General features: G+C 36.3%; 1 long non-coding RNA gene across 1 annotated transcript; it reads right to left on the bottom strand.

The window, feature by feature from the left end:
• Positions 1–229: 229 nt before the first annotated feature.
• Positions 230–22,657, bottom strand: LOC119087780. Its single transcript, XR_005091261.1, has 6 exons — positions 22,620–22,657; positions 19,818–19,907; positions 9,564–9,630; positions 5,002–5,030; positions 4,837–4,909; positions 230–350 (listed from the first exon to the last, which is right to left on the bottom strand). It is a non-coding gene; the product is annotated as an uncharacterized LOC119087780 (long non-coding RNA).
• Positions 22,658–22,730: the final 73 nt, after the last annotated feature.

Genomic DNA, 22,730 nt, shown 5'->3' with positions numbered 1-22,730 from the left:
CCAGTTGTATTGTATGAGAGAACACTCTATCTTCAATAAAAAGAAGAATAGCACCTACTTTTATAATGCAGCTTTTATCAGACGCTATTTAAAAATAGTATCAAAAATTTGTGAGATACATAACTTATTACAACATAATGAATTGTTATTTCTAAAGCACTTTTTATAGGCAAAGCTTTTAGCTAATGGTATGTTGCTCACCCTGATTTTAATCAATATTCTTTGAAATTGCTTAGTGATGATACATAACTCTTACCTTTCCTTCATTCATTTAGAAGATTCGTGGGCCTTTGAGTTAGTCCTAATGACAAATAAGGACTAGGCCTTGGTTGAAGTCCTGTAACAGAATTCTGGTGAAATCAAAATCAATGTTATTAAATGAGGAAATCTAATCACTTTGGGACAAAGTACATGAGTTCCATTTTTAAAGGTAAATATCCAGGAAACTAAAATAGCATGTTTTAAAAACATATACAAAAATATAAATACATTAAATTACATCTGTTTCCAGACAAAGGCTATGTGTGCATTTCTGTGAATATTCTTTATTAAACATGTACATATAGTAAATAAGAACAGAATGTTGGAAATGTTTTTAATTTTAATTTTTAATTTAAATATACTCATGGTTTTTTTTTTTTCCTTTTCTTTCCCTCAACCCTGCCCATATACCTTCCCATGTTTTCCCTCTTGAAAACAAGGCCTCTTTTTCTTTATTATTAACTGGTTGGAATTTTTTGCACATTTGCTTTATATAATAGGATGGAAATGTTAGATGAATTATAGAACTCTTTCCCAAGAAATATTTATTAAATTGCAAAAATTATTTAAAAGGGAATCAGAACATATTTTAGTAAGTGTCTAAATTAATCCAGTATATAATAGCACATTTTCTTCCCCTTACAGGAATGAAAAAAACGCATTAAGCCTGATTATCTGAATCCCAGCCTCCTTTATATAATCTTGGTTTCTAAAGACTGGATTTAAAACAGGCATGGCTTTCTCTGCTCTTTACCCATGATGCTGTTGTTTCTTTTCCAAAGTAGCTTCGCTGACAATCCACAAAGATTTCCCTCAATATAAAGCCACACTCTTACTCTGATTTCCACAATGAAGGAAAATTTCTCCAGAGCCACAAGGTCAGTGTTATTTGTGTGTGTACTTGAATCCTGATTTTTGGTGACTTTGTTATTTTATTCAAGCGTATCACAAAGCCTCGTCTGCTATACCCACTGTCTCGCTACCTGTCACTTCTCAGATATTCAATAACTAAAAAATAGCTGAAGTCAGGCTGGAGAGATGGCTCAGCGGTTAAGAGCACTGGCTGTTCTTCAAGAGGTCCTGAGTTCAATTCCCAGCAACCACATGGTGGCTCGCAACCATCTATAATGAGATCTGGCGCCCTCTTCTGGCCTGCAGGGATATGTGAAGACAGAACACTGTATACATAGTAAATAAATAAATCTTTAAAAAAAAATAGCTGAAGTCAATGGAAGAAAGACATTCTAGATTCTGTCTCTGCTTAGATGATAAGAACTGGTGGGCAGGGAACACTCCTCCACCATGGGAATGTAAACTTGTACAACCACTGTGGAAATCAGTATGGCGGTTTCTCAGAAAATTAGGAATCGAACTACCTCAAGACCCAGCCATCCCACTCTTGGGCATCTACCCAAGGAATGCTGATTTATACCATAAAGATACATGCTCAGCTATGTTCATAGCAGCACTATTTGTAATAGCCAGAACCTGGAAACAACCTAGATGCCCATCAACGGAAGAATGGATGAAAAAAATGTGGTACATATACACAATGGAGTACTACTCAGCAGAGAAAAACAATGAAAGCATGAAATTTGCAGGCAAATGGATGGAACTAGAAAAAATCATCCTGAGTGAGGTAACCCAAACCCAGAAAGACAGTTATGGTATGTACTCACTCATTGGTGGATTCTAAATATAAAATAAAGAACAATCAGACCACAGCCCATAGAACCATAGAGGCTATATATATAGCATGGAGGTCCCTAGGACGACTGTGGCATATAATAAATTTCAGTTTTACTCAATTATTGAAAAAAATAGCCAAATGAATGGAAACACATGAACTATGAACCAAAGGCTGAGGGGCTCCCAGCTGGATCAGGCCCTCTGAATAGGTGAGACAGTTGATTGGCTTGATCAGTTTGGGAGGCATCTAGGCAGTGGGACCAAGTCCTGTGCTCATTGCATGAGTTGGCTGTCTGAAACCTGGAACTTATGCAGGGACACTTGGCTTAGTCTGGGAGGAAGGGACTGGACCTCCCTGGACTGAGTCTACCAAGTTGATCACAGTCCTCGGGGAGGACTTGTCCTGGAGGAGGTGGGAATGGAGGGTGGGCTGGGGGTAAGGGGAGGGCATGGGAGGGGGGAGAATAGGGGAACCCATGGCTGATATGTAGAACTGAATGATATTGTAAAATAAAAAATATATATCAAAAAAAATTTAAAAAAAAAAGAACTGGTGGGAAACTATTCATCAAGGGAATGAAAATGACATTGGGGAGACCTCAGGCACAAACCATTCTCCTCCCACAGGATACGTAGTCTATCAATTTTCTGCAAGCACAGTGTCAAAGACCTGCATTGTGTATGGGTATTAGAATAAGATCTAACATAAAGTGACTGGAACATAACAATAGGAGGATCAAGGCAATAATAATAGTGCTCCTATTTCCAGGGCTTACTAATAAAAAATACACAATTCTCTTAGATTTTACAATAGAAGAAATAAGGGAGGAAACATATAGTACAGGAATAGTAATATTTCCAAAAGAAAATTCAAGTATGTGCTAATTCAAGGAAAATTCAAAAGTTTCAACTATTTAAATGTTTAAAAATCAAAATGTAAGCTTTGAAGTATTCTGTCTAAATGCATGTTTAGAGGAAGATTTAACTTAACCTGCGTCAATTTAAATTTACAAAGCTGTTTACAAAGCAAATATTAAGGCAGAAATTCAAAATTAAGGTTTATGTACATATGATTGGATACTTTCATTGTCTTCAAGATATTCTTGAAAATTCTGTTTTCATTTTCAAATCTGCCTCTATTAAAATAAGTAAATATTTATATAATTCAAGTAAACTAAAAGTAACATTTCTAATGTATGAATGAGTCTTTACAACAATACAAATATTAAGATTTAGTTATTACAAAAACTAAATTTTGTTTTATCATTTTTAAGTTAAAGTTTATTCTTACAAAGGATGTTTACTTATGTAAAAAATAGAAGGAAATTACCATGGGCAAACAAGAAAAACATGGGGAGATTCTCACAGGATAATTGGAACAATATATTCATATATGTGTATGAAACCAACATCATGAGGGACACTACTTTGTATGATGCTTAAGAAAATCATGCAAATGAATCATGATTTTGATATGGATCATTTGGAAAATATCATTCATGTAATGCCATCTGATATACACCATTTAGAAATATACCTATGATAAGTTCATGTTCACTTCTGAAACTGAGATAGATCTCCTAAATGTGACCATGAATATGAGTGGCACAAAGAAAAAAAGAAGTCATTTAGAAGATAAATATCTATAAATATAGTGTAACCTTGAACTCATGGACTGCTTAAAGTATATTTCCTGCAAAACCATTAGTGAAAAGTATAGAAAAAGACCAGTTGAAGGAGTGTAAATACAAATTGGGATTCCTTAGTGACTACATGCTGTCACTACACTTAGGAAACAGGTTGTGGTGGAACTCCATGAATTAAGGGTTTTTTGTTTTTTGTTTTTTTATTTACTTTGACATTTTCATTTGTATCTATGAATGTTGCTGGGATTCACTGAAATTTTTTTCAAGAACTGGTGATTCATTTTTGAAACAGAATCATCAAGAAATAATAAAGTGAAGTTCAGTTCATTTGTATTTTTGGTTGTGAGCCTAGCCTTTAACGGCTGAGCCATCTCTCCAGCTCAGTTTAGTTCATTTGTAAAGAACATAAATTTCATATGACAAACCCTAGGGAAGATGTAAAATTCACTCTAGTAGGTGAGTATTTAAAGTGACAAAACTACAATTAACCATAAACTTGAAAAGAAAACTGTCAAACAAAAACAAGATAAAAATAAAATGAACAAACACAGGTTATGGATTTGGTGATACTTGTAAATATTATCGAGAGGACTTGGATGTGTGTGAAGCATAGGTTTCCCTCCGCCATTTGGGGAAACATGGTTCATCATACAGTGTCATGTGAAGTTTTACTTCATAGCGGGTACAATGACTCATTATGGACAATGAATTTGGCACATCACAAATTAGAAGATACACCACATGCGCTTAACCCACAGACTGCTTTTCCATGGAGAATTAAAGGCACAACGTACTTAAATATACACATTATTTGTACATAAAGCGGGCTCACTCAAAATTCCTGGTCAGGAAGGAAGCTCTTGCCTCAGCCTCTCAGTTAATTTAATGTACAGATATGGACCACCATACTTTAATTCTACAGCAAACCTTTTCTACCTCTTCAAAACTTGACTTTCCTTGATAAGCTCAGTAAGGTTAGACCATCAAACTTCCAAAAGGAAGACAAGTGTACTGACATAATGCTAAAAATATCTTAATTATACCTAACATTTTAAAAGATACATCTATTTTTAAGCTTAAAAGCTTACTTTGAAATTATAATGTTATGATGATCTTCCAATCATTTACAACAAATCTTTCCACCTGGGTTTAGAAACAAAGTTTTAGGGATTATAAAACAGTGGGTATCTCCCATGTTTGAAAGTAGTTGCTCCAAAGAATACACTGTTGTAGAATTTACCTGCTGAGAATTCTTGTCCATAAGTCACTGATGATATTTCTACTGTCTTAGAATCTCTCAGGTCAGTGGGAGCCTGAATGGGTTTTAAAAATATGTAGTTAATTACTTTCCTAAATGTCATACCTTATGAACTTAATAGTCCAGGATAGAAAATAAAATTATTACCTTCCATTTGGGATATTTCTTTTGAAATCCTAAAATGATAAATCAATTATATATTAATATGCCTAAATCTATCATAATTTCATGTAGAAGTAGGCTTAAAATTATGACTATCAGAATGGAATTTGAGAGTAGTTAAGAAAAGTTGGTGTTGGGGTGGATTTTTCACTCAAGTTATGTGTTAGTCTTTCTATATCTCAAATATAGTAAACAGACTCTTGAAAAAAACAAGAGTAAATATTTAATTAAAATTTTTCAAAGTATGATTATGATTCTGATAAATAAACACAACTAAGATCAAAGGTCACATGTACTAAAGTGAAGTCTATAATTAAAGAGACGGAACTCATCTCTGAGTACAGATTGACATCAGGTACTTGGAGAGTGTTCCAACTTCCAAGCTGATAGTAGAATGCTACACCAAATGTCTTGAAATAAACACCTAGGGGACATTCACACCAACAGACTAATAACAGCTTCAGTGTTTTCACATTACATTGTAACTTGGCAAGATTAAGGCACTGACAAAAATTTACAATGAAAGACATGATTGATCTCTCACTAAACAATTTGACTGAACTGATCAGCTTGGACATTCACATAGCCAATAAAGAATAAAATATTCTGGTGCACATAAATGAGCTCAATAATGTGAGGAATACATTTCCTTTGTCTCTAATTTATAAATGTGAACTTTTAGTTAGCAATTCTCAAAAGGTATGTGGTACCTGGAAACTACAAAATAAATTTACAATATTAAAATAAATTTACAACTAAACATAATCTGAGATTTTACAAATGCTAAAATTTAGAAAATACTATACCTTTGGATCCAGAGTCACGTTTAATGAACATGCAGGTTTGATACGCAACACCTGCGTGGCTCTGAGGCTTTGGGTTTGATTGTAGTGCCACCAACATCTGTATCACTTGAAGTCTTATAAATGCAGACCTCAAGGGTGCTGGATTACCAACTAAAATTTGACCATGGTCCCTAATCAGCTGTTTATGAAACTTAGATATGCCCTACTCAGATTGGAGCTTCCATGCACATTACATATATGAAATTTTACCTCACAGTATCTAGCACATAGTTTTTCTTTCAGTGATCAAAATTTAAATTGCCTACAAAGTCAGGGCCACCATATAGACCTGTTACCAACTGATCACTTTCATGGGCATTTATTGTTACTCCCTGACATTCACATTTTGGCCTTTATGATAAACAGGGAAAGAACAGCCCCATACATAACTTTAAATTTTGACTTGTATTGCTGACACAGATATTTACAGCTACCAAATTTACCAAATATTGTAAATTTCCTTAATCATTCATGTGTTTCTACAGGTGATGAAGATAAGAATTATAGCATTCTTCCTTCTACTTCTCGGTCATGTTTCCACACTACTAACTCATGGAATATGTCTCCTGAATGTCTAAGACTTCATTTTCCTAAAGAAGTTATCAGCCATGAATTAATACAGCTAACCCAGTCCCTTCCTTTTTATCTGTCACTTTGCTCTTCATTCCCCATCTGCCTTCAAGATCATTATTCCTTGAAAAGTCTTAAGGCAAACAATACTTTACTATCTTCTTATAAAACAGCTCAAACTTTGACACTGTCAAGTTAATATGTTATTGAATGTTCTTGAGATATGATTATTTTTTTTTTTTTTTTTTTTTTTTTGGTTTTTTGAGACAGGGTTTCTCTGTGTAGCTTTGCACCTTTCCTGGAACTCACTTGGTAGCCCAAGCTGACCTCGAACTCATAGAGATCCACCTGCCTCTGCCTCCTGAGTGCTGGGATTAAAGGTGTGCACCAACACTGTCCAGCTTGAGATATATTCTTATTATGGTCTAATGGGTCTTACTTCTTATTATAATCTAGTGCATCTTACTTCTTCTACATTTTCTAATAGGTAACTAATTTAGCTAGTAAATATCTTGCTTGCTCTGATTTCAATAAATATTCTTTGAAGTGATTTACTGGTGACATATAATTCTTACCTTTCCCTTCTTTATTTAGAATATTCATAGGTCTTGGACTTAGTCTTGCTGATAAGTGATTACACCTTAGCTGAATATGTTTAACATTATCCTAATAAAGCAAATATCAATAGTGACAGCCATGAATTTTCATTCACTCTAGAATAAAATAAATGAACCTCTTATAATGGCAAGTATCCTATGGATGAGAAATGGCTTAGTGGTTAAGAGATTTTCTGTTCTTGTAGAGGACCAGAGCTGTTGGGCAGTACACAACCACCTCTACCTCCAATTACAGTGAGATTCAATGGATCTGGCCTCTGCAGACACTCAATGCATGTACACATTCCCACATACAGAAACACACACACACACACACACACACACACACACACACACACACACCTAAAAGTATAGACTTTTAAAATAATAAAGCCAGTATTCTTGATATTGAAAACATGATTACAAAATATTTTAAATTTATGAATTAATTTTAAGACATATGCTTCCTAGAACAAAATTATATTTAATGTCATTGATAATAGACGGTTCAACACACCATGAAAAACTGGTATTCATGTATTAGCAGCCATAACATTAGGCACTATGTATATCTTAACAAGGTTTAACATCACATACATATACCATTATTTTTTTATCCCATGATTGAGAATAATCAAAAATTTATATTTGAACATATTAACTTAACTAGATTATCTACATTACTAAATGTTACAATGAAAATTTTCAGCTATACAGAGTGGTATTATGTCATTTACAGAAAGATTAATGGAGCTGTAGATAATCATTTAGCAAATTAAATGAGACTGAGAAATGCAAATACCATATACTTACTCTGATTTTGGATTTTTATATGAATAATCATACATAATCCTACCTATGTATAGGATATGAAAATATAAGTGAGACACTCGTTTAAGATGAAAAGGACTTAAAGAATGGCAGAGAGAAAGGACAGGATGTATGTAGCACAAGAAATAAGTTCACCATCCATTATCCATTTGCATGATTTCTTTTAGAAAAGTGAAGTTTAAAATATTATGCAGGCAGAAAACCCAGAACACATTCATTTTTCATATGGATTTAAAATATCATCACAATATAAATATTCTCATTATTTAAAAATTAAAAAATATTTTTCTCAACATTAAATTAATTTCATTTGAACAATTTGTGATGCACTATTCCCTAAGTAATTTTGAGAACTGCTCTATATTATTAGTTGTTTTTACATTTTTAGCAACATCCACTAAAACAGACACATAGCATGTCGTCGGAATACCAGGAGAATCAAGAAGTTGCCTTGTTTGGTTTAAAATGCTAAATACTTCTAGTAAAATTAGCACAGAAAACAAAGTTGAGAATGAAATGACAAAATAATAAGGAAAATATTATGGGTTTTGTTTACATCATAGCATAGAAATTTCAGAATACAGAAAAAAATTTAATGTAAAAATATTCATAAGTGAGTCAGGAAAACATGTAGTTGAAAATGTCTGAATTGAGTCCAGTGCTCATTTGCTCATTTTTCTCTCCTCAAAACAGTAAGATCACACAAGGATAGTTAATAAGCTGAGTTATATGATTCCCCCTAGCTAGCAGTCTAGTGGTTTAGATGATAAACAGATACGATTTTTCCCCATTGTTACCCACCATGTCACTGTTCTGTCTCTAAGGCTGACTCCTTCTGTTCCACTTGGTAACTTCAATGTCACATTTAGAAATGGCTCCCTTGAATACAGAGTTGCACTGCTACTCACATTCCCACTGTAATAGGCAGCTCCCTGAGGGTGCCATAGTGTTGCCCCTCAGTGTTCGTTGTCTGCCTGCTTGGTTATTTTATTAAATTGCAGCTCACAGCTCATTTGCTGTGCCCACTGTCTTACCACCTGTCACTTTGCAGATGGCAAAACGGTCACAATAGAGAAAGGAAAGAAAATTCGGGTGCAATTTCTGTCTCTGCTTTACTGACAAGAACTGGCAAAACACTATTCAATATCAAAGGAATGAAATTGTTACTGGGGATACCTCAAACACAAATCACTCTATTTCCACAAGATAGTCTATCAATTTTCTGAAAATACAAACTCAAATAGTATCAGATACCTAGATCATGCATGTGCATTAAGATAAGACCTAATTTACTCTCATGTTAGCTAACTTCCTTGGATAGCACTTTGCTTGTATTGGCTGGTTTACTTGAGTGTACCAAAAAAAGTGTTATAATGTTGTTTGGCGTATAGCAACAGAGAGGTCAGTGCAATATTGTTCAAATTTTCCAGTGCTTGTCTCATATTTTTTATGGAAGAATAATATAACTCCTTATAAAATACTAACAAAAATATTACTAACAGTTTCCAGAGTAATTTTAAGCATGAGCTAATATATAGTCAAGAAAAATTCAAAGCTTCTAACTAGTTAAATGTTTTAAAATTAAATTTTAAGTTTTGTACTACTAATTCTAAATGTGATAAGAAGAAGATTTAATTTAGAGTGTGGTACAAAAGAAATATTAAAGTATAAAACAAAGCAGAAATTCAAATTTAACATTACATACAGATGATTGAGTAATTTCATTGCCGTCAAGATTTTTCAGATTTCCATCTTCAACTGTAAATCTGCTTCTGTTAAAATAAATATTTATTTATATAAGTCAAATAAAGTAGAAATAACATTTCTAAAGTAGGAATCTTGAATAGAGAAAAAAGTTTAAAAAGTAGGTTGGGATTGAATACATGAGAAAAAATAAATGTTTCAAAAGTGGTTATTGTGATAATTAAATGTTTGTTTTCTCAGTTTAAGCTTCATCTAAGCTTTTTTATCAATGGTTATTTGCTGATATGTAAAATACAGTTACAGAGAAATTCAGGATATGATTTATATTATAAAGGGTTCCATGTTCACATATAGACATATGTCAAATTCACCTACACATCTATGTACCCAACATAAATTAATGCATCTTTTAAAATGTGATTTTGTACCTTCCTAACAGTAACTTTCTCCAGAAGAAAAGCTGTCTTTACTTAGTTCAACTTCTGTGAACTGTTTACACTTCACTGGACACTACAATTTATACATGATGATTTCTTGTGCTTTTTTGAAATACTCTGACTACTCAATGCAACATAACATGTCTTCCTTGATTATGTTCCTCTTTCCCCAGAAAAATGTGTTGCTTTCAACAATCTATCTACAGAGCTCTCCTCCATTTCCTTACAACTAGAAGGGTAAAATATTCAGTTATAGGTTTAATCATTTTATTACCAAACTGAACAGAATCATTTTTACATCTTTGTGTAAACTGTCTTCAATTCAGTAGTCTTAGAATTCAATTACTGATTATGTTTTAGGTTTTGGATCCTGAATTTGATGGGTATAAGAAAACCTGACATGGAAGGTTTTTTTGAGAGAAATAGATGTTTTCACTAGTAATGTGAGAATTTATGAAGCGCAGTAGAAGCAGAAGTAAAAGGTACAGTATTAAGACTGACAGACAAATGTTAATGGGAAGAAAATAGAATATAGAAGACGATAAGGTAGAATGGAGAGCAGGGAAATGATGTCATACAATACGAGAAAAAGTCTAGAATGTTGGAATGCCAAGGCCATCGAGTGTGAACACTGAGATACTAGCACTTCCACTTTTATCGCTCTCGTAGTCACACTACCTAAGGTGGGAAATCAGCTTACAGTCCAGTAGCAGATGGGTGGATAAAGAATGTGAGACCAGTCAACAAGCAGGTGAGTGAACTGCCTGTCAGCTGGACGGCCACCATCCCCAGGATCCTGGTCCCTAAGACCCGCTCCTCAGCCCAACCCCTCCCACCCATCACTCTCCTCATGGCCAGCCCTTCTCCACAGCTCGAGCAAACTCCATAGGAGCAAGTATAGTCCACTCCACACCTGTCAGAAGAACAGCAACGTCCCTCCACCCCCCAGGCTCCATATTCTGGTCTACAACTTCAGAAGGCTTAATCTTTACTGGAGGCCAGGCTGGAGCTAGGGACTCAAGGCCCACCCTACTGGACCTGAAGACTTGCCAGTCATCAGAAGTCTTGGCCACTTAGGCCAGATCAGAGAGGAAACAGAAAACAAAGGAATAAAACACCCATCCAACAAAGACAAACATGGGAATCAACACCTAGGCCTATAATCATCCCAAGCACAAATGTCTAAATGCCAGTGTAAGAACACAATAACACAAAGGGCAATATGGCACCACCAAAACACAGCAATCCTACAGCAGCAAGACCCGAACACTCCAACACAGCTGAAGCACAAGAAAGACCTTAAAAATAACTTTATGAAGGTGATAAGAGGCCTTTAAAGAGGAAATGAAAAATTCCCTTAAAGAAATCGAGGAAAACACAAACAAAAAAATTGAAAACCAATAAATCCTTTAAAGAATGCCAAGAAAGATGGGGAAATAAAAAAAAAAACAAACAGGTGAAGGAAATGGTTCAAGACCTGAAAGTGGAAATAGAAACAATATAATAAAGAAAACAAACTGAGGGAGTTCTGGAAATGGAAAACTGGGTAAGCGAGCAGGAGCTAACTACAGATGCAAGCATCACCACCAGAATACAACAATGGGAGACAGAATCTCGGGCATTAAAGATACGATAGAAGAAATAGATTCATCGCTTAAAGAAAATTCTAAGTCTAAAAAATTCCTAACCCAAAACATCCAGGAAATCGGGAACATTATGAAAAGACCAAACCTAAGAATAATAAGAAAAGAAGAAGGAGAAGAAGCCCAGCTCAAAAGCTCAGAAAATATATTCAGCAAAATCATAGAACCTAAGGAGGACATGCCTATAAAGGTACAAGAAGCCTACAGAACATCAAATAGACTGGACCAGGAAAAAAAAAAAAAGGTCTCCTCGCCTCATAATAACTAAAACACTAAACGTACAGAATAAAGAAAGAATATTAAAACCTGCAAAGGAAAAAAGTCAAGTGTCATATAAAGGCAGACTTATCAGAATTACACCCTACTTCTCAGTGGAGTCTCTAAAGACTGATGGCTTACAGATACCAAGAGACCACAAATGTCAGCTCAGACTACTATATCCAGCAAAACTTTCAATCATCTTACATGGAGAAAACAGTATATTTCATGAAAAGTCAAATTTAAACAATACCAATCTACAAGTCCAGTGCTACAGAAAGTACTAGAAGGAAAACTCCAACCTAAGAAAGTTGGCTACACCCATGAAAACATAGGAAATAGATAATCTCACACCAGCAAAACCCAAAGAAGGAAGGAAACACACACACACACACACACACACACACACACACACACACACACACTACCACCACCACAACCACCACCAACAACAACAACAAAAAAATAACATGAATTAGCAAACACTAGTTGTTAGTATCCCTCAATGTCAATGAACTCAATTTACCAATAAAAACACACAGACTAACAGAATGAATACAAAAAACAGTATCCATCCTACTGCTGCACATAAGAAACACATTTCAAAACCAAAGACAGACACTACCTCAGAGTAAAGGATTGGAAAAAGATTTTTCCAATCAAACAGACTTAAGAAGCAAGCTGGTGTAGCTTATCATAATAACTAACAAAACAGACTTCAACCAAATTTTTAAAAAAGCAATGAAAAAAGACATTTCATATTCATGAAAGGAAAAGACCATCAAGATGATGTGTCAATTCTAAACATCTATGCCCCAAATGTAAGAGCACCCACATTTATAAAAGAAACATTATTAAAACTTAAATCACACATAAAACCTCACACGATAATAGTGGGAGACTTTAACACCCAACTCCCACCAATGGACAGGTCTTCCAGACAGAAACTAAACAAAAAAATAACAGAATTAACAGATGTTATGACTCAAATGATATTTAACAGACATCTACAGAATATTCACTCAAACACAAAATAATGTACCTTCTTCTCGGTACCTCATGGAACCTTCTCCAAAAATAACCACATACTCAGTCACAAAGCAAGTCTCAACAGATACAAAAAAAAATTGGAATGGCCCCCTGTATCTTATCACAGCACCATGGACTAAAGTTGGAATTGAACAACACCACAAACTATAGAAAGCCTACAAACACATGGAAACTGAACAACTCTCAACTGAATTACTAATGGGTCCAGGAAGAAATAAATAAACTAAAGACTTCATAGAAATCAATGAAAATGAATATACAACACACCCAAACTTAGGGGACACAATGAAAGCAGTGCTAAGAGGAAAGTTCATAGTAAAAGAGCCTCCATAAAGAATTTCAAGAAATCTCATACTAGCAACTTAACAGCACACCTGAAAGTTCTAGAACAAAAAGAAACATATGGACACAAGGGGAGTAGCAGGAAATAATCAAACTGAGGACTGAATCAATAAAGTAGAGACAAAAATAACTACAAAGAATCAATGAAACAAAGAGCTGCTTCTTTGAGAAAATCAACAAGATAGATAAACCCTTATCCAAACTAACCAAAAGGCAGAGAAAGACTATTCAAATTAACAAAATCAGAAATGAAATGTGAGACATAACAGTAGAAACTGAAAATACTGAGAATCATTAGATCATACTTCAAAAACCTGTACTCTATAAAACTGGAAAATCTAAAAGAAAAAAAAAATTTTCTTGATAGATACCACATACCAAAATTAAATCAAGACAATAAACAATTTAAAAAGACCTATAACCCCTAAGGAAATAGAACATTCATTAAAAGTCTCCCAACCATAAACAGTCCAGGGCCAGATGGTTTCAGGGCAGAATTCTACCAGACTTTCAAAGAAGAGTTAATACCAATACTTCTCAAATTATTCCACAAAATAGAAATGGAAGGACCATGACAAATCCTTTTTATGAGGCCACAGTCAGCCTGATATCCAAATCACACAAAGACTCAACAAAGAAAGAGAATTTCAGACAAATTTCCCTCATGAACATTGATGTGAAATATTCACAAGTAGAATCCAAGAGAACATCAAAAATATCATCCATCATGATCACATAGGCTTCATCCCAGAGATGCAGAAATGGCTCAACATTTGAAAATCTGTCAATATAATCCATCATATAGACAAAATGAAAGAAAAACAAACCACATGATCATCTCACTAGAAATGATGCTGAAAAAGCCTTTGACAGAATCCAACCTCATCTCATGATAAAAGAATTGGAGGGATCAAGGATAAAAGGAACACACCTAAACACAATAAAAGCAATATCACTAAGCCTATAGCCAACATCAACTTAAATGGAGAGAAACTCAAAGCAATTCCACTAAATCAGGAACAAGACAAGGCTGTCGACTCTTCCTTTACCTATTAAATATAGTACTCGAGATTCTGGCTAGAGCAATAAGACAATAAAAGGAGATCAAGGTGATAGAAAATTGGAAAGGAAGAAGTCAAGTACTGCTTTTTACAGATGATATGATAGTATAGGTAAGATCTTCGAAAACTGTACTAGGGAACTCTTCCAGCTGACAAATACCTTCAGTTATGTGAATGGATACAAAATACACACACACACACACACACACACACACACACACACACGTACACGCACACGCACACGCACACGCACACACACACAAAGAAGCCCTCTTATATACAAATGATAAACAGGCTGAAAAGGAAATCAGGGCAACAACATCCTTCACAATAGCCACAAATAATAGAAAATTTCTTGTGGTAACTCTAACCAAGCAAGTGAAAGACCTACATGACAAGTCCTTAATCTTTTGCCTCTGGGCTTTTACCTTTCTCTATTTCTGTAAACCTTTCTTTCTTACTCTGTTGCTGGTTGTGTAGCTGGGTGGCTGGCCCCTTGTATTCTCCTCCTTCTCTCGCTCCTTCTTCTCTTTTTATTTCCAACCAGATTTTTCCTTCTAATTATTTTCTCTGTCTGCTAGCCCTGCCTATTCTTTCTTCTGCCTCACCATTGGCTGTTCAGTTCTTTATTAGATCATCAGGTGTTTTAGTCAGGCAAAGTAACACAGCTTCACAGAGTTAAACAAATGCAACATAAAAGAATGCAACCATCTTTGTATCATTAAACAAATGTTCCAGAGCATAAACAAATATAACACACCATAAAATAATATTCTACAACAATACTTGACTTCATATGAAAAAAAAAACCCAGGATAGCTAAAATAACCCTGTAAAAGAAAAGTACTTGAGTTTGTATCATCATCTCTAATTTCAAGTGCTACTTCAGAGTTATAGTAATAAAAACAGCATGGTACTGGCATAAAAACAGATAGGTGGATCAATGGAATTGAATTGGGACCCAGATGTAAAACCACACACCTATGCATACCTGGTTTTTGATAAAGAAGCCAAAAGTATACCATAGGGGAAAGAAAGCATCTTGAACAAATGGTGCTGACATAACTGAATGTCAGCATGTAGAATAATGCAAATGTGTGTGTGTGTGTCTGTGTGTGTGTGTGTGTGTGTGTGTGTGTACATATCAACCTGCACAAAACTCAAGTCCAAGTGAATCAAAGACCTCAACATAAAACCAAATATACTGAACCTGACAGAAGAGAAAGTGAGAAATAGCCTTAAACACATTGGCACAGGAAACAATTTCCTGAATAGAACACCAGTAGCACAGACACTAAGATTGACAATTAACAAATGGGACCTCCTGAAACTGAAAAGCTTCTATAAGGCAAAGGACACTGTCAATAGGACAAGACAGCAGCCTACAGAATAGAAAAAGATCCTCACCAACCCCACATCTGACAGAGTGCTGATTTCCAAAATATATAAAGAACTCAAGAAACTAGACATCAAAATACCAAATAATCCAATTAAAAAGTGGGGTATTGATCAAAACAGAGAATTCTCAATGGAAGAATCCCAAATGGCTGAGATACACTTAGAGAAATGTTAAACATACTTAGCCACCAGGGAAATGCAAATCAAAACAACTCTGAGATTCCATCTTACACCTGTCAGAATGGCTAAGACAAAATACACAAATGACAGCTTATGCTGGAGAGGATGTGGAACAAGGGGAACACTCCTGCACTGCTGGTGGGAGTGCAAACTTGTTCAGCCACTTTGGAATTCAATATGGCAATTCCTTAGAAAATTAAAAACAATGACATCGTGAAATTTGCAAGTAAATGGATGGAAATAGAAAATATCATCCTGAGTGAGCTAACCCAGACCCAGAAAGACAAACATAGATTGCACTCACTTACAAGTAGATATTAGCAATAAAGGATAACAATGCTACAATTCACAGACCCAGAGAGGCTAGGTAACAAGAAGGGCGCAAGGAAGAATGCATGGATATCCCAGGGAAGGGGAAACAGAAGAGATCTCATGGGTGTAATGGGGGTGTGTGGAGATGGGAACATGAGTGATTGGGTAGGGGGGTGGAGGGGGGAGTACTGAAGGAGATGACTGGAATGGGGGTGCATTCCAGGCTCAGATAGAAACCTGGTGCAAAAGAAACTTCTAGAAATCTACAAGGATGACCACAGCTAAGACTCTGAGCAATGGTGGATGCATATCCTGAACAGACCATCTCCTGTGACCAGGTGGACTTCCAGTGAAAGAACTGGGACTCTACCACAGCCATACAACCTTTGACCTACATTCTGCCCCGCCTATTGGAAGTGTGGGGTTCAGGGTGGAGGGGGGGCAGGGCATGATCAGGGTAGCAAGGAGATTGTAGGAGTGGCCAACCAATGACTGGTCTAGCCTCAGACTCATACCATGAGAGTGAGCCTACCCAACACTGCCTGGAGTGCTAGGACCCAGAGGCTGAATGGTCCAGAGACCTACAATAAAACCAATAGATTGTTGACTACCTCAATTGTCATTAGAGAGCCTTCATTCAGTAACTGATAGAAACAGATGCAGAGACCCACAGCCAAGCATTGGACTGAGTGTAGGGAATCCTGCTGGAGAGACAGAGGCAGGATTGTACAAGTGTGGGGGGATCAATAACAACACAAGGGAACCCACAAAAACTACTAAGCTGGGCTCTGAGGAGCTCACGGTGTCTGAACTGACAGCCAGGGAACCTGCATGGGACTCACCTATGCCCTCTACATATGTATTAGCTGTGTAGCTTGGTCTACTTGTGGGACTCCCAGCACTGAGAGCAGGGGCTGTCCCTAATGCTTTAGCTGGCTTTGGGGAACCTAGTCCTCATACTGGGTTGTCTTGCCTAGCTTTTACAAGTGAAAGAGTTTAGTCATATCTCAATTTGATATGCCATGCTTTGTTGATACCCATGGGAGGTCTGTTCCTTTTTTAACAGAATTGGGGTTAGGGGAGAATGGGAGGGGGAAGGTGATGGGATTAGAGAATAGGGTAAATAAATATAATCAATATTTAAAAAATATATAAATACAATGAAAAGACTTGCAATGGAAAATCATCATAACTGATTTGGGGAATGAGTAAGGATATTTGGAAAGCATTTTAATGGATTTTCTTTGCATGTTGTGCTTAGAGTCTTTCTAGATCTCAAATATAGGATATTTGGTAAAAACAAAAAGGCCTAATATGTAATTGAATGAAAAATTGCAAAGCATGATCATAATCCAAATAAAAATAACTAAACTAAATACAAAAGTCATACACACCACTATGAAGTTTGTAATTAAAGTAAGACAACCTATCTCAAAGTGAGTGCAGGTTGAAACCAGCGACTCATAGTGGAATTCCAACCATCCAAACTGAAGTAGAATGCTGTCTCATATAAACACTGCAGAGACATTCACACCAATGTACTCTCAAAGTTTCCATATTGAATTGTAATCCCGCAAACATGAGGCATTGACAAAATACAGTGAAGGGAATAAGTCACTTCTCCACAAAAAATGTGGACTGAACTGATCCACTCATAGAATAATAAGGATTACTTTGTATACAAACATGCTTAAAACTGTGAGGAATGCATTCCTTTTTACTTTCTAGATTACATTGTAGTAAGGAATCTTCGAATCAAGGAAATGTAAATACAAAATAAATGTCATTTATAGCTGATATAAAACCACAATAGCCTGAGTTTTCACAAGTACTAAAAATTAGAAACCATCCTCTCCTACCTTTGGGCACAAGGCCACATCTAATGAAAGCATGCTTTTGTTATTCTACAACTGAATGCTAAGTAGCATTTAATTTGCTTAAACCACCAGACAAATCCCCATCACCTGAACATGACTTATACATGTAGAGGTCCAGGGCTGTTGAATCAGAGATTAAATTTTAACAGTGGTCCTCAGTAGACTGTCCATGAATATTTGAGAAGCCTTAGTTCAATTAGTCTCCATCCACATTCCGTTATACAGAATTTTACATTGTGGTGTCAAACTCATAGGGTTCTTTCAGTGTTCCAATACACACTGCCTAAGGAGCCTGAGGCAATGATCACGACTTAGACTGATCGTCTGCTGATCATTTCCGAATCATGTACTGCTTCTGCCTGTCATTGATATTTTGGCCTGTGTCACAGAATCAGAGAAGTAGAAAAACTTGCATTGGACATTCCGTATATTTTTTATAAAAAAAAAAAAATTAATTTATTTTACATACCAACCACAGATTCCCCCTCTTCCCCTGTCTTCTCCCCCAACCCCCAACCCCCATTAACCCTCCTCTAACAAGGCCAGGCCTCCCATGGGGAGTCAGCAGAGCCTGGTACATTCAGCCAAGGCAAGTCCAAGCCCCTCCCCCTACATCAAGGCTGTGTATGGTATCCAACCATAGGTAGTGAGCTCCAGAAGGCCGGCTCATGCTCCAGGGATGGATCCTGATCCTACTGCCAAGGGGCCTCTTAAGCAGATCAAGGTACACAACTGCCTCACTTATGCAGAGGGCCTAGTTGAGGGGGCGCAATAGCAGGTAGGGGATGAGGGATGAGAACATGAGGGAACAGGGTCAAGCTGGAACAGGAACTGAGTGGGAGACCAGTGAAGGAGATACCATGATAGAGGGAGACATCATGGGGATAAAGAGAAACCGGGTGCTAGGGAAGTTCCCAGGAATCCACAAGCATTCCATATATGTTATGGGTGACACAGATGTGTATGATTATCTACTGTACATTAAAAGAACTTCCATTATGAACCAATTCTTCAGGCTTTCACACTTTTCCACAAGTGATAAAGACACAAAGTACAGCACCCCTTTCTTTTTCCTCTCAGTTATATTTCCATACCACTAGTTCATATTTCCCCATAAGTCTAATTCCTCACTTCATTTCCTAAAGACATTCTTTTTATACTCTTCGCAATATACATTATCCCTTCCTCTACACCCATTCTATCTACCATTTCCTATCTTCTTTACAAATTCTTACTGCTTGAAATTCTTCAGATAAACAAAATTAAAATATACTTATAATTCCTATTTCTTTTGTAAAAATTAAGTTACTCTAAATTGCATATATTTGTGCATGTCCTTTTTGGGGTATGTTTGTTACTGAGCACAGGCGCTTACAGAAGAAGAGGAGTTGGATCCTCCAGGAGCTGAGTTATGTGGTGGTTGTTTTCCTCCTAATTTGGGTGCTGGGAACTGAACTCAGGTCCTTTGGAAAAATAGTATGTACTCTTAAGAACTGAGTCAAACTCTATAATTCAGCTCTTGACATATCCGATTTAAAATACTACTGAAGCTTCATGATACTTATAACATTACAGTCTAATGCTTCTTATTTCTTACTGCATAGTTAGTTTTATAGATAACTTTTGGCTAGTAAAATGCACGTTGGCCCTGATTTTAATAATTCCTTAACATGGCATACTGATGACATAATTCTTACCTTTCCCTCCATTTAGAATATTTGTGGGGTTGGAGTTAATCCTAATGATAACTGAAGAATATATCTTGGTTGAATACGTGTAGAGGTATCCTGATAAAAGAAATATTAACATAGATCTATCAATTTTCAATCGCTTTTGAATATTTAAGCTATGTTTTTTTTTATTTTAAAAGAAGGTATTCTAGAGCTAGAGAGATGGCTCAGTGGTTAAGCAGGCAGCCTGCTCTTGCAGGGAGCCTGTGTTTGGGTCCCAGCATCCACCTCAGGTGGCTCATAGCCATCTGTAACTCCATCTTCAGTTTGCTGACTCCTCAGGCCTCTCTGGGTATCTGCACAGAAATGCACATACCCATACAGACCTGAGACACAGTCATACATATATTTAAATAGAAAAAGGTAGTCCTTTAAAAAAAAAAGTGAAAGCAAGTATTGTTGATATGAAAATAAATAATTTCAAAAAGTTTTAAATAGGAATTTATTATCACACATATACTTCCTAGATGAAATATATATTTAACATCATTGAAAACTGACAATATAAACCCACAATGGAATGTAAGTGGGCATGTATTAACAACCAGAACATTAAGTGATATGCATATTAGACAGGATTTGACTTTGGGACACATAGAACATCATTTTTGCAAATTTCGTATTAATGAGATGTTTAAAAACAGATTTGAGCATAATAATTTTACTGAAATTATAATAAATACGACAGAATAAAGTATTTACAATCCTTACAGTAAAAAATAATTTTTTCATCTTGTCTTATTTACAGTGTTCTTTGCCTTGCAGAAGCTTTTCAGTTTCTGGAGGTCCCATTTATTGATTGCTGCTCTCAGTGTCTGTGCTGCTGGTGTTATATTTAGGAAGTGGTCTCCAGTGCCAATGCGTTCAAGGCTACCTCCCACTTTCTCTTCTATCATGTTCAGTGTACCTCGATTTATGTTGAAGTCTTTGATCTACTTGGACTTGAATTTTGTGCTTGAGTTTGGTGATATATATGGATCTATTTGCAGTTTTCTACATGTTGACATCAGTTATGTGAGCACCATTTGTTAAAGATGCTTTCTTTTTTTCCATTGTACAGTTTTGGCTTCTTTGTCAAAAATCATGAACATTGATGCAAAAATACTCAATAAAATACTGGCAAACTGAATCCAAGAACACATAAAAAAAATCATCCACCATCATCAAGTGGGGTGTTTTCATTTTTGTTTGGTTTGGTTAGGCTCCTACCTCCAGGCTTCTCCTTGAGTTCCTGCCTTGGCTTCCTTCAGTGGACTCAAGGTATATAAGCCCAATAAAACCTTTCCTCAAACTGCTTTTGGTCATGTATCACAGCAATGGGAACGTAACTAAGACAAAACTTTTGCTATTTCTTCTCTCTAGCCAACTTGAGACCTAACCTTCCCTCATGCCCGACTCTTATTCCAGTCTGCTTCTCTATGTAACTTTACTTCATCTGCATATTGATTCATCTATAATTATAGATTTCTCTATAATCTAACAGTATCTTTTATTTTCATTATCCACATTCTCGTCTTTCTCTTCCTCCCCCTCCATTTATAGTGATGAGGCTTGAATTCAGGGTCTTGTACAGGCTGGGTAAATGTTGTACCACCTGGACTCATTATATAACCTAGACTGGCCTCAAACTAACCATTGGCCTGCCTCAGTCACCCAACTGTCTTGGCTTAGATTGGCTTATAGGACAGCCCACAGAATGGGAAAAGATCTTCACCAAACCCACATCTGACAGAGGACTGATCTCCAAAATATATAAAAAAAAAAACTCAAGAAACTAGACATCAAAATACCAAATAATCCAATTTAAAAATGGGGTAGAGATCTAAACAGAGAATTCTCAACAGAAGAATCTCAAATGGCTGAAAGACATTTAAGGAATTGCTCAACATCATTAGTCACCAGGAAATGCAAATCAAAACGACTCTGAGATACCACCTTACACCTGTCGGAATGGCTAAGATCAAAAACACTGACAGCCTATGTTGGAGAGGATTTGGAGTAAGGGGAACACTTCTCCACTTCTAGTGGGAGTTGCAAACTGTACAGCCACTCTGGAAATCAGAATGGTGGTTTCTCCAAAAATTAGGAATCAATCTACCTCAAGACCCAGCTATGTCAATCTTGGGCATATATCCAAAGGATGCTCAATCATACCACAAGGACACTTGCTCAACACATGCATAGTGGCATTATTTGTAATAGCCAGAACCTAGAAACAACCTAGATGCCCCTCAAATGAAGAATGCATAAAGAAAATGCGGTACATTTACACAACTGAGTATTACTCAGCAGTAAAAAAAAAAAAAAAAACAATATCATGAATTTGCAGGCAAATGGATAGAACTGGAAAAAATCATCCTGAGTGAGGTAATCCAGACCCAGAAAGGCACACACAGTATGTACTCACTTATAAGTGGATACTAGATGTAAAGCAAAGGGTAACCAGACAATCCACAGCTCCAGGGAAGCTAGGTAACAAGGAGGACCCTAATAGGGATGCATGGATAACCCTGGGAAGGGGAAAGAGATGAGATATTCTGGGTAAACAGGGAGTGGGGGCGGGGCAATAAAGGAGAGGGCATGGGTAATGAGAACATGAGGGAATGGTTTGCTTAAGTTGAGGGAGGGATGGAGTGGGAGAGCAATGAAAGAGATATCTAGATAGAGGGCAGCATTATGGAGCTAGGAATAAACCCAATGCTAGAGAAATTCCCAGGAATTCACAAGGATGACCCCAGCTAAGACCCCAAGCAACAGTGGAGAGAGTACCTGAACTGGCCTTCCCTTTTAATCTGATTGGTGAGGACCCTAACTGTCATCATAGAACCTTCATCCAGTAACTGATGGGAGCAGATGCAGAGACCCACATCCAAGCACCAG

The sequence above is a fragment of the Peromyscus leucopus genome, chromosome 4 (assembly GCF_004664715.2).
Source record: "Peromyscus leucopus breed LL Stock chromosome 4, UCI_PerLeu_2.1, whole genome shotgun sequence".
In the NCBI taxonomy this organism is placed as follows: domain Eukaryota; kingdom Metazoa; phylum Chordata; class Mammalia; order Rodentia; family Cricetidae; genus Peromyscus; species Peromyscus leucopus.
Note: the sequence above shows the minus strand (reverse complement) of the source record. Positions and strands in the feature narration are given on the sequence as shown.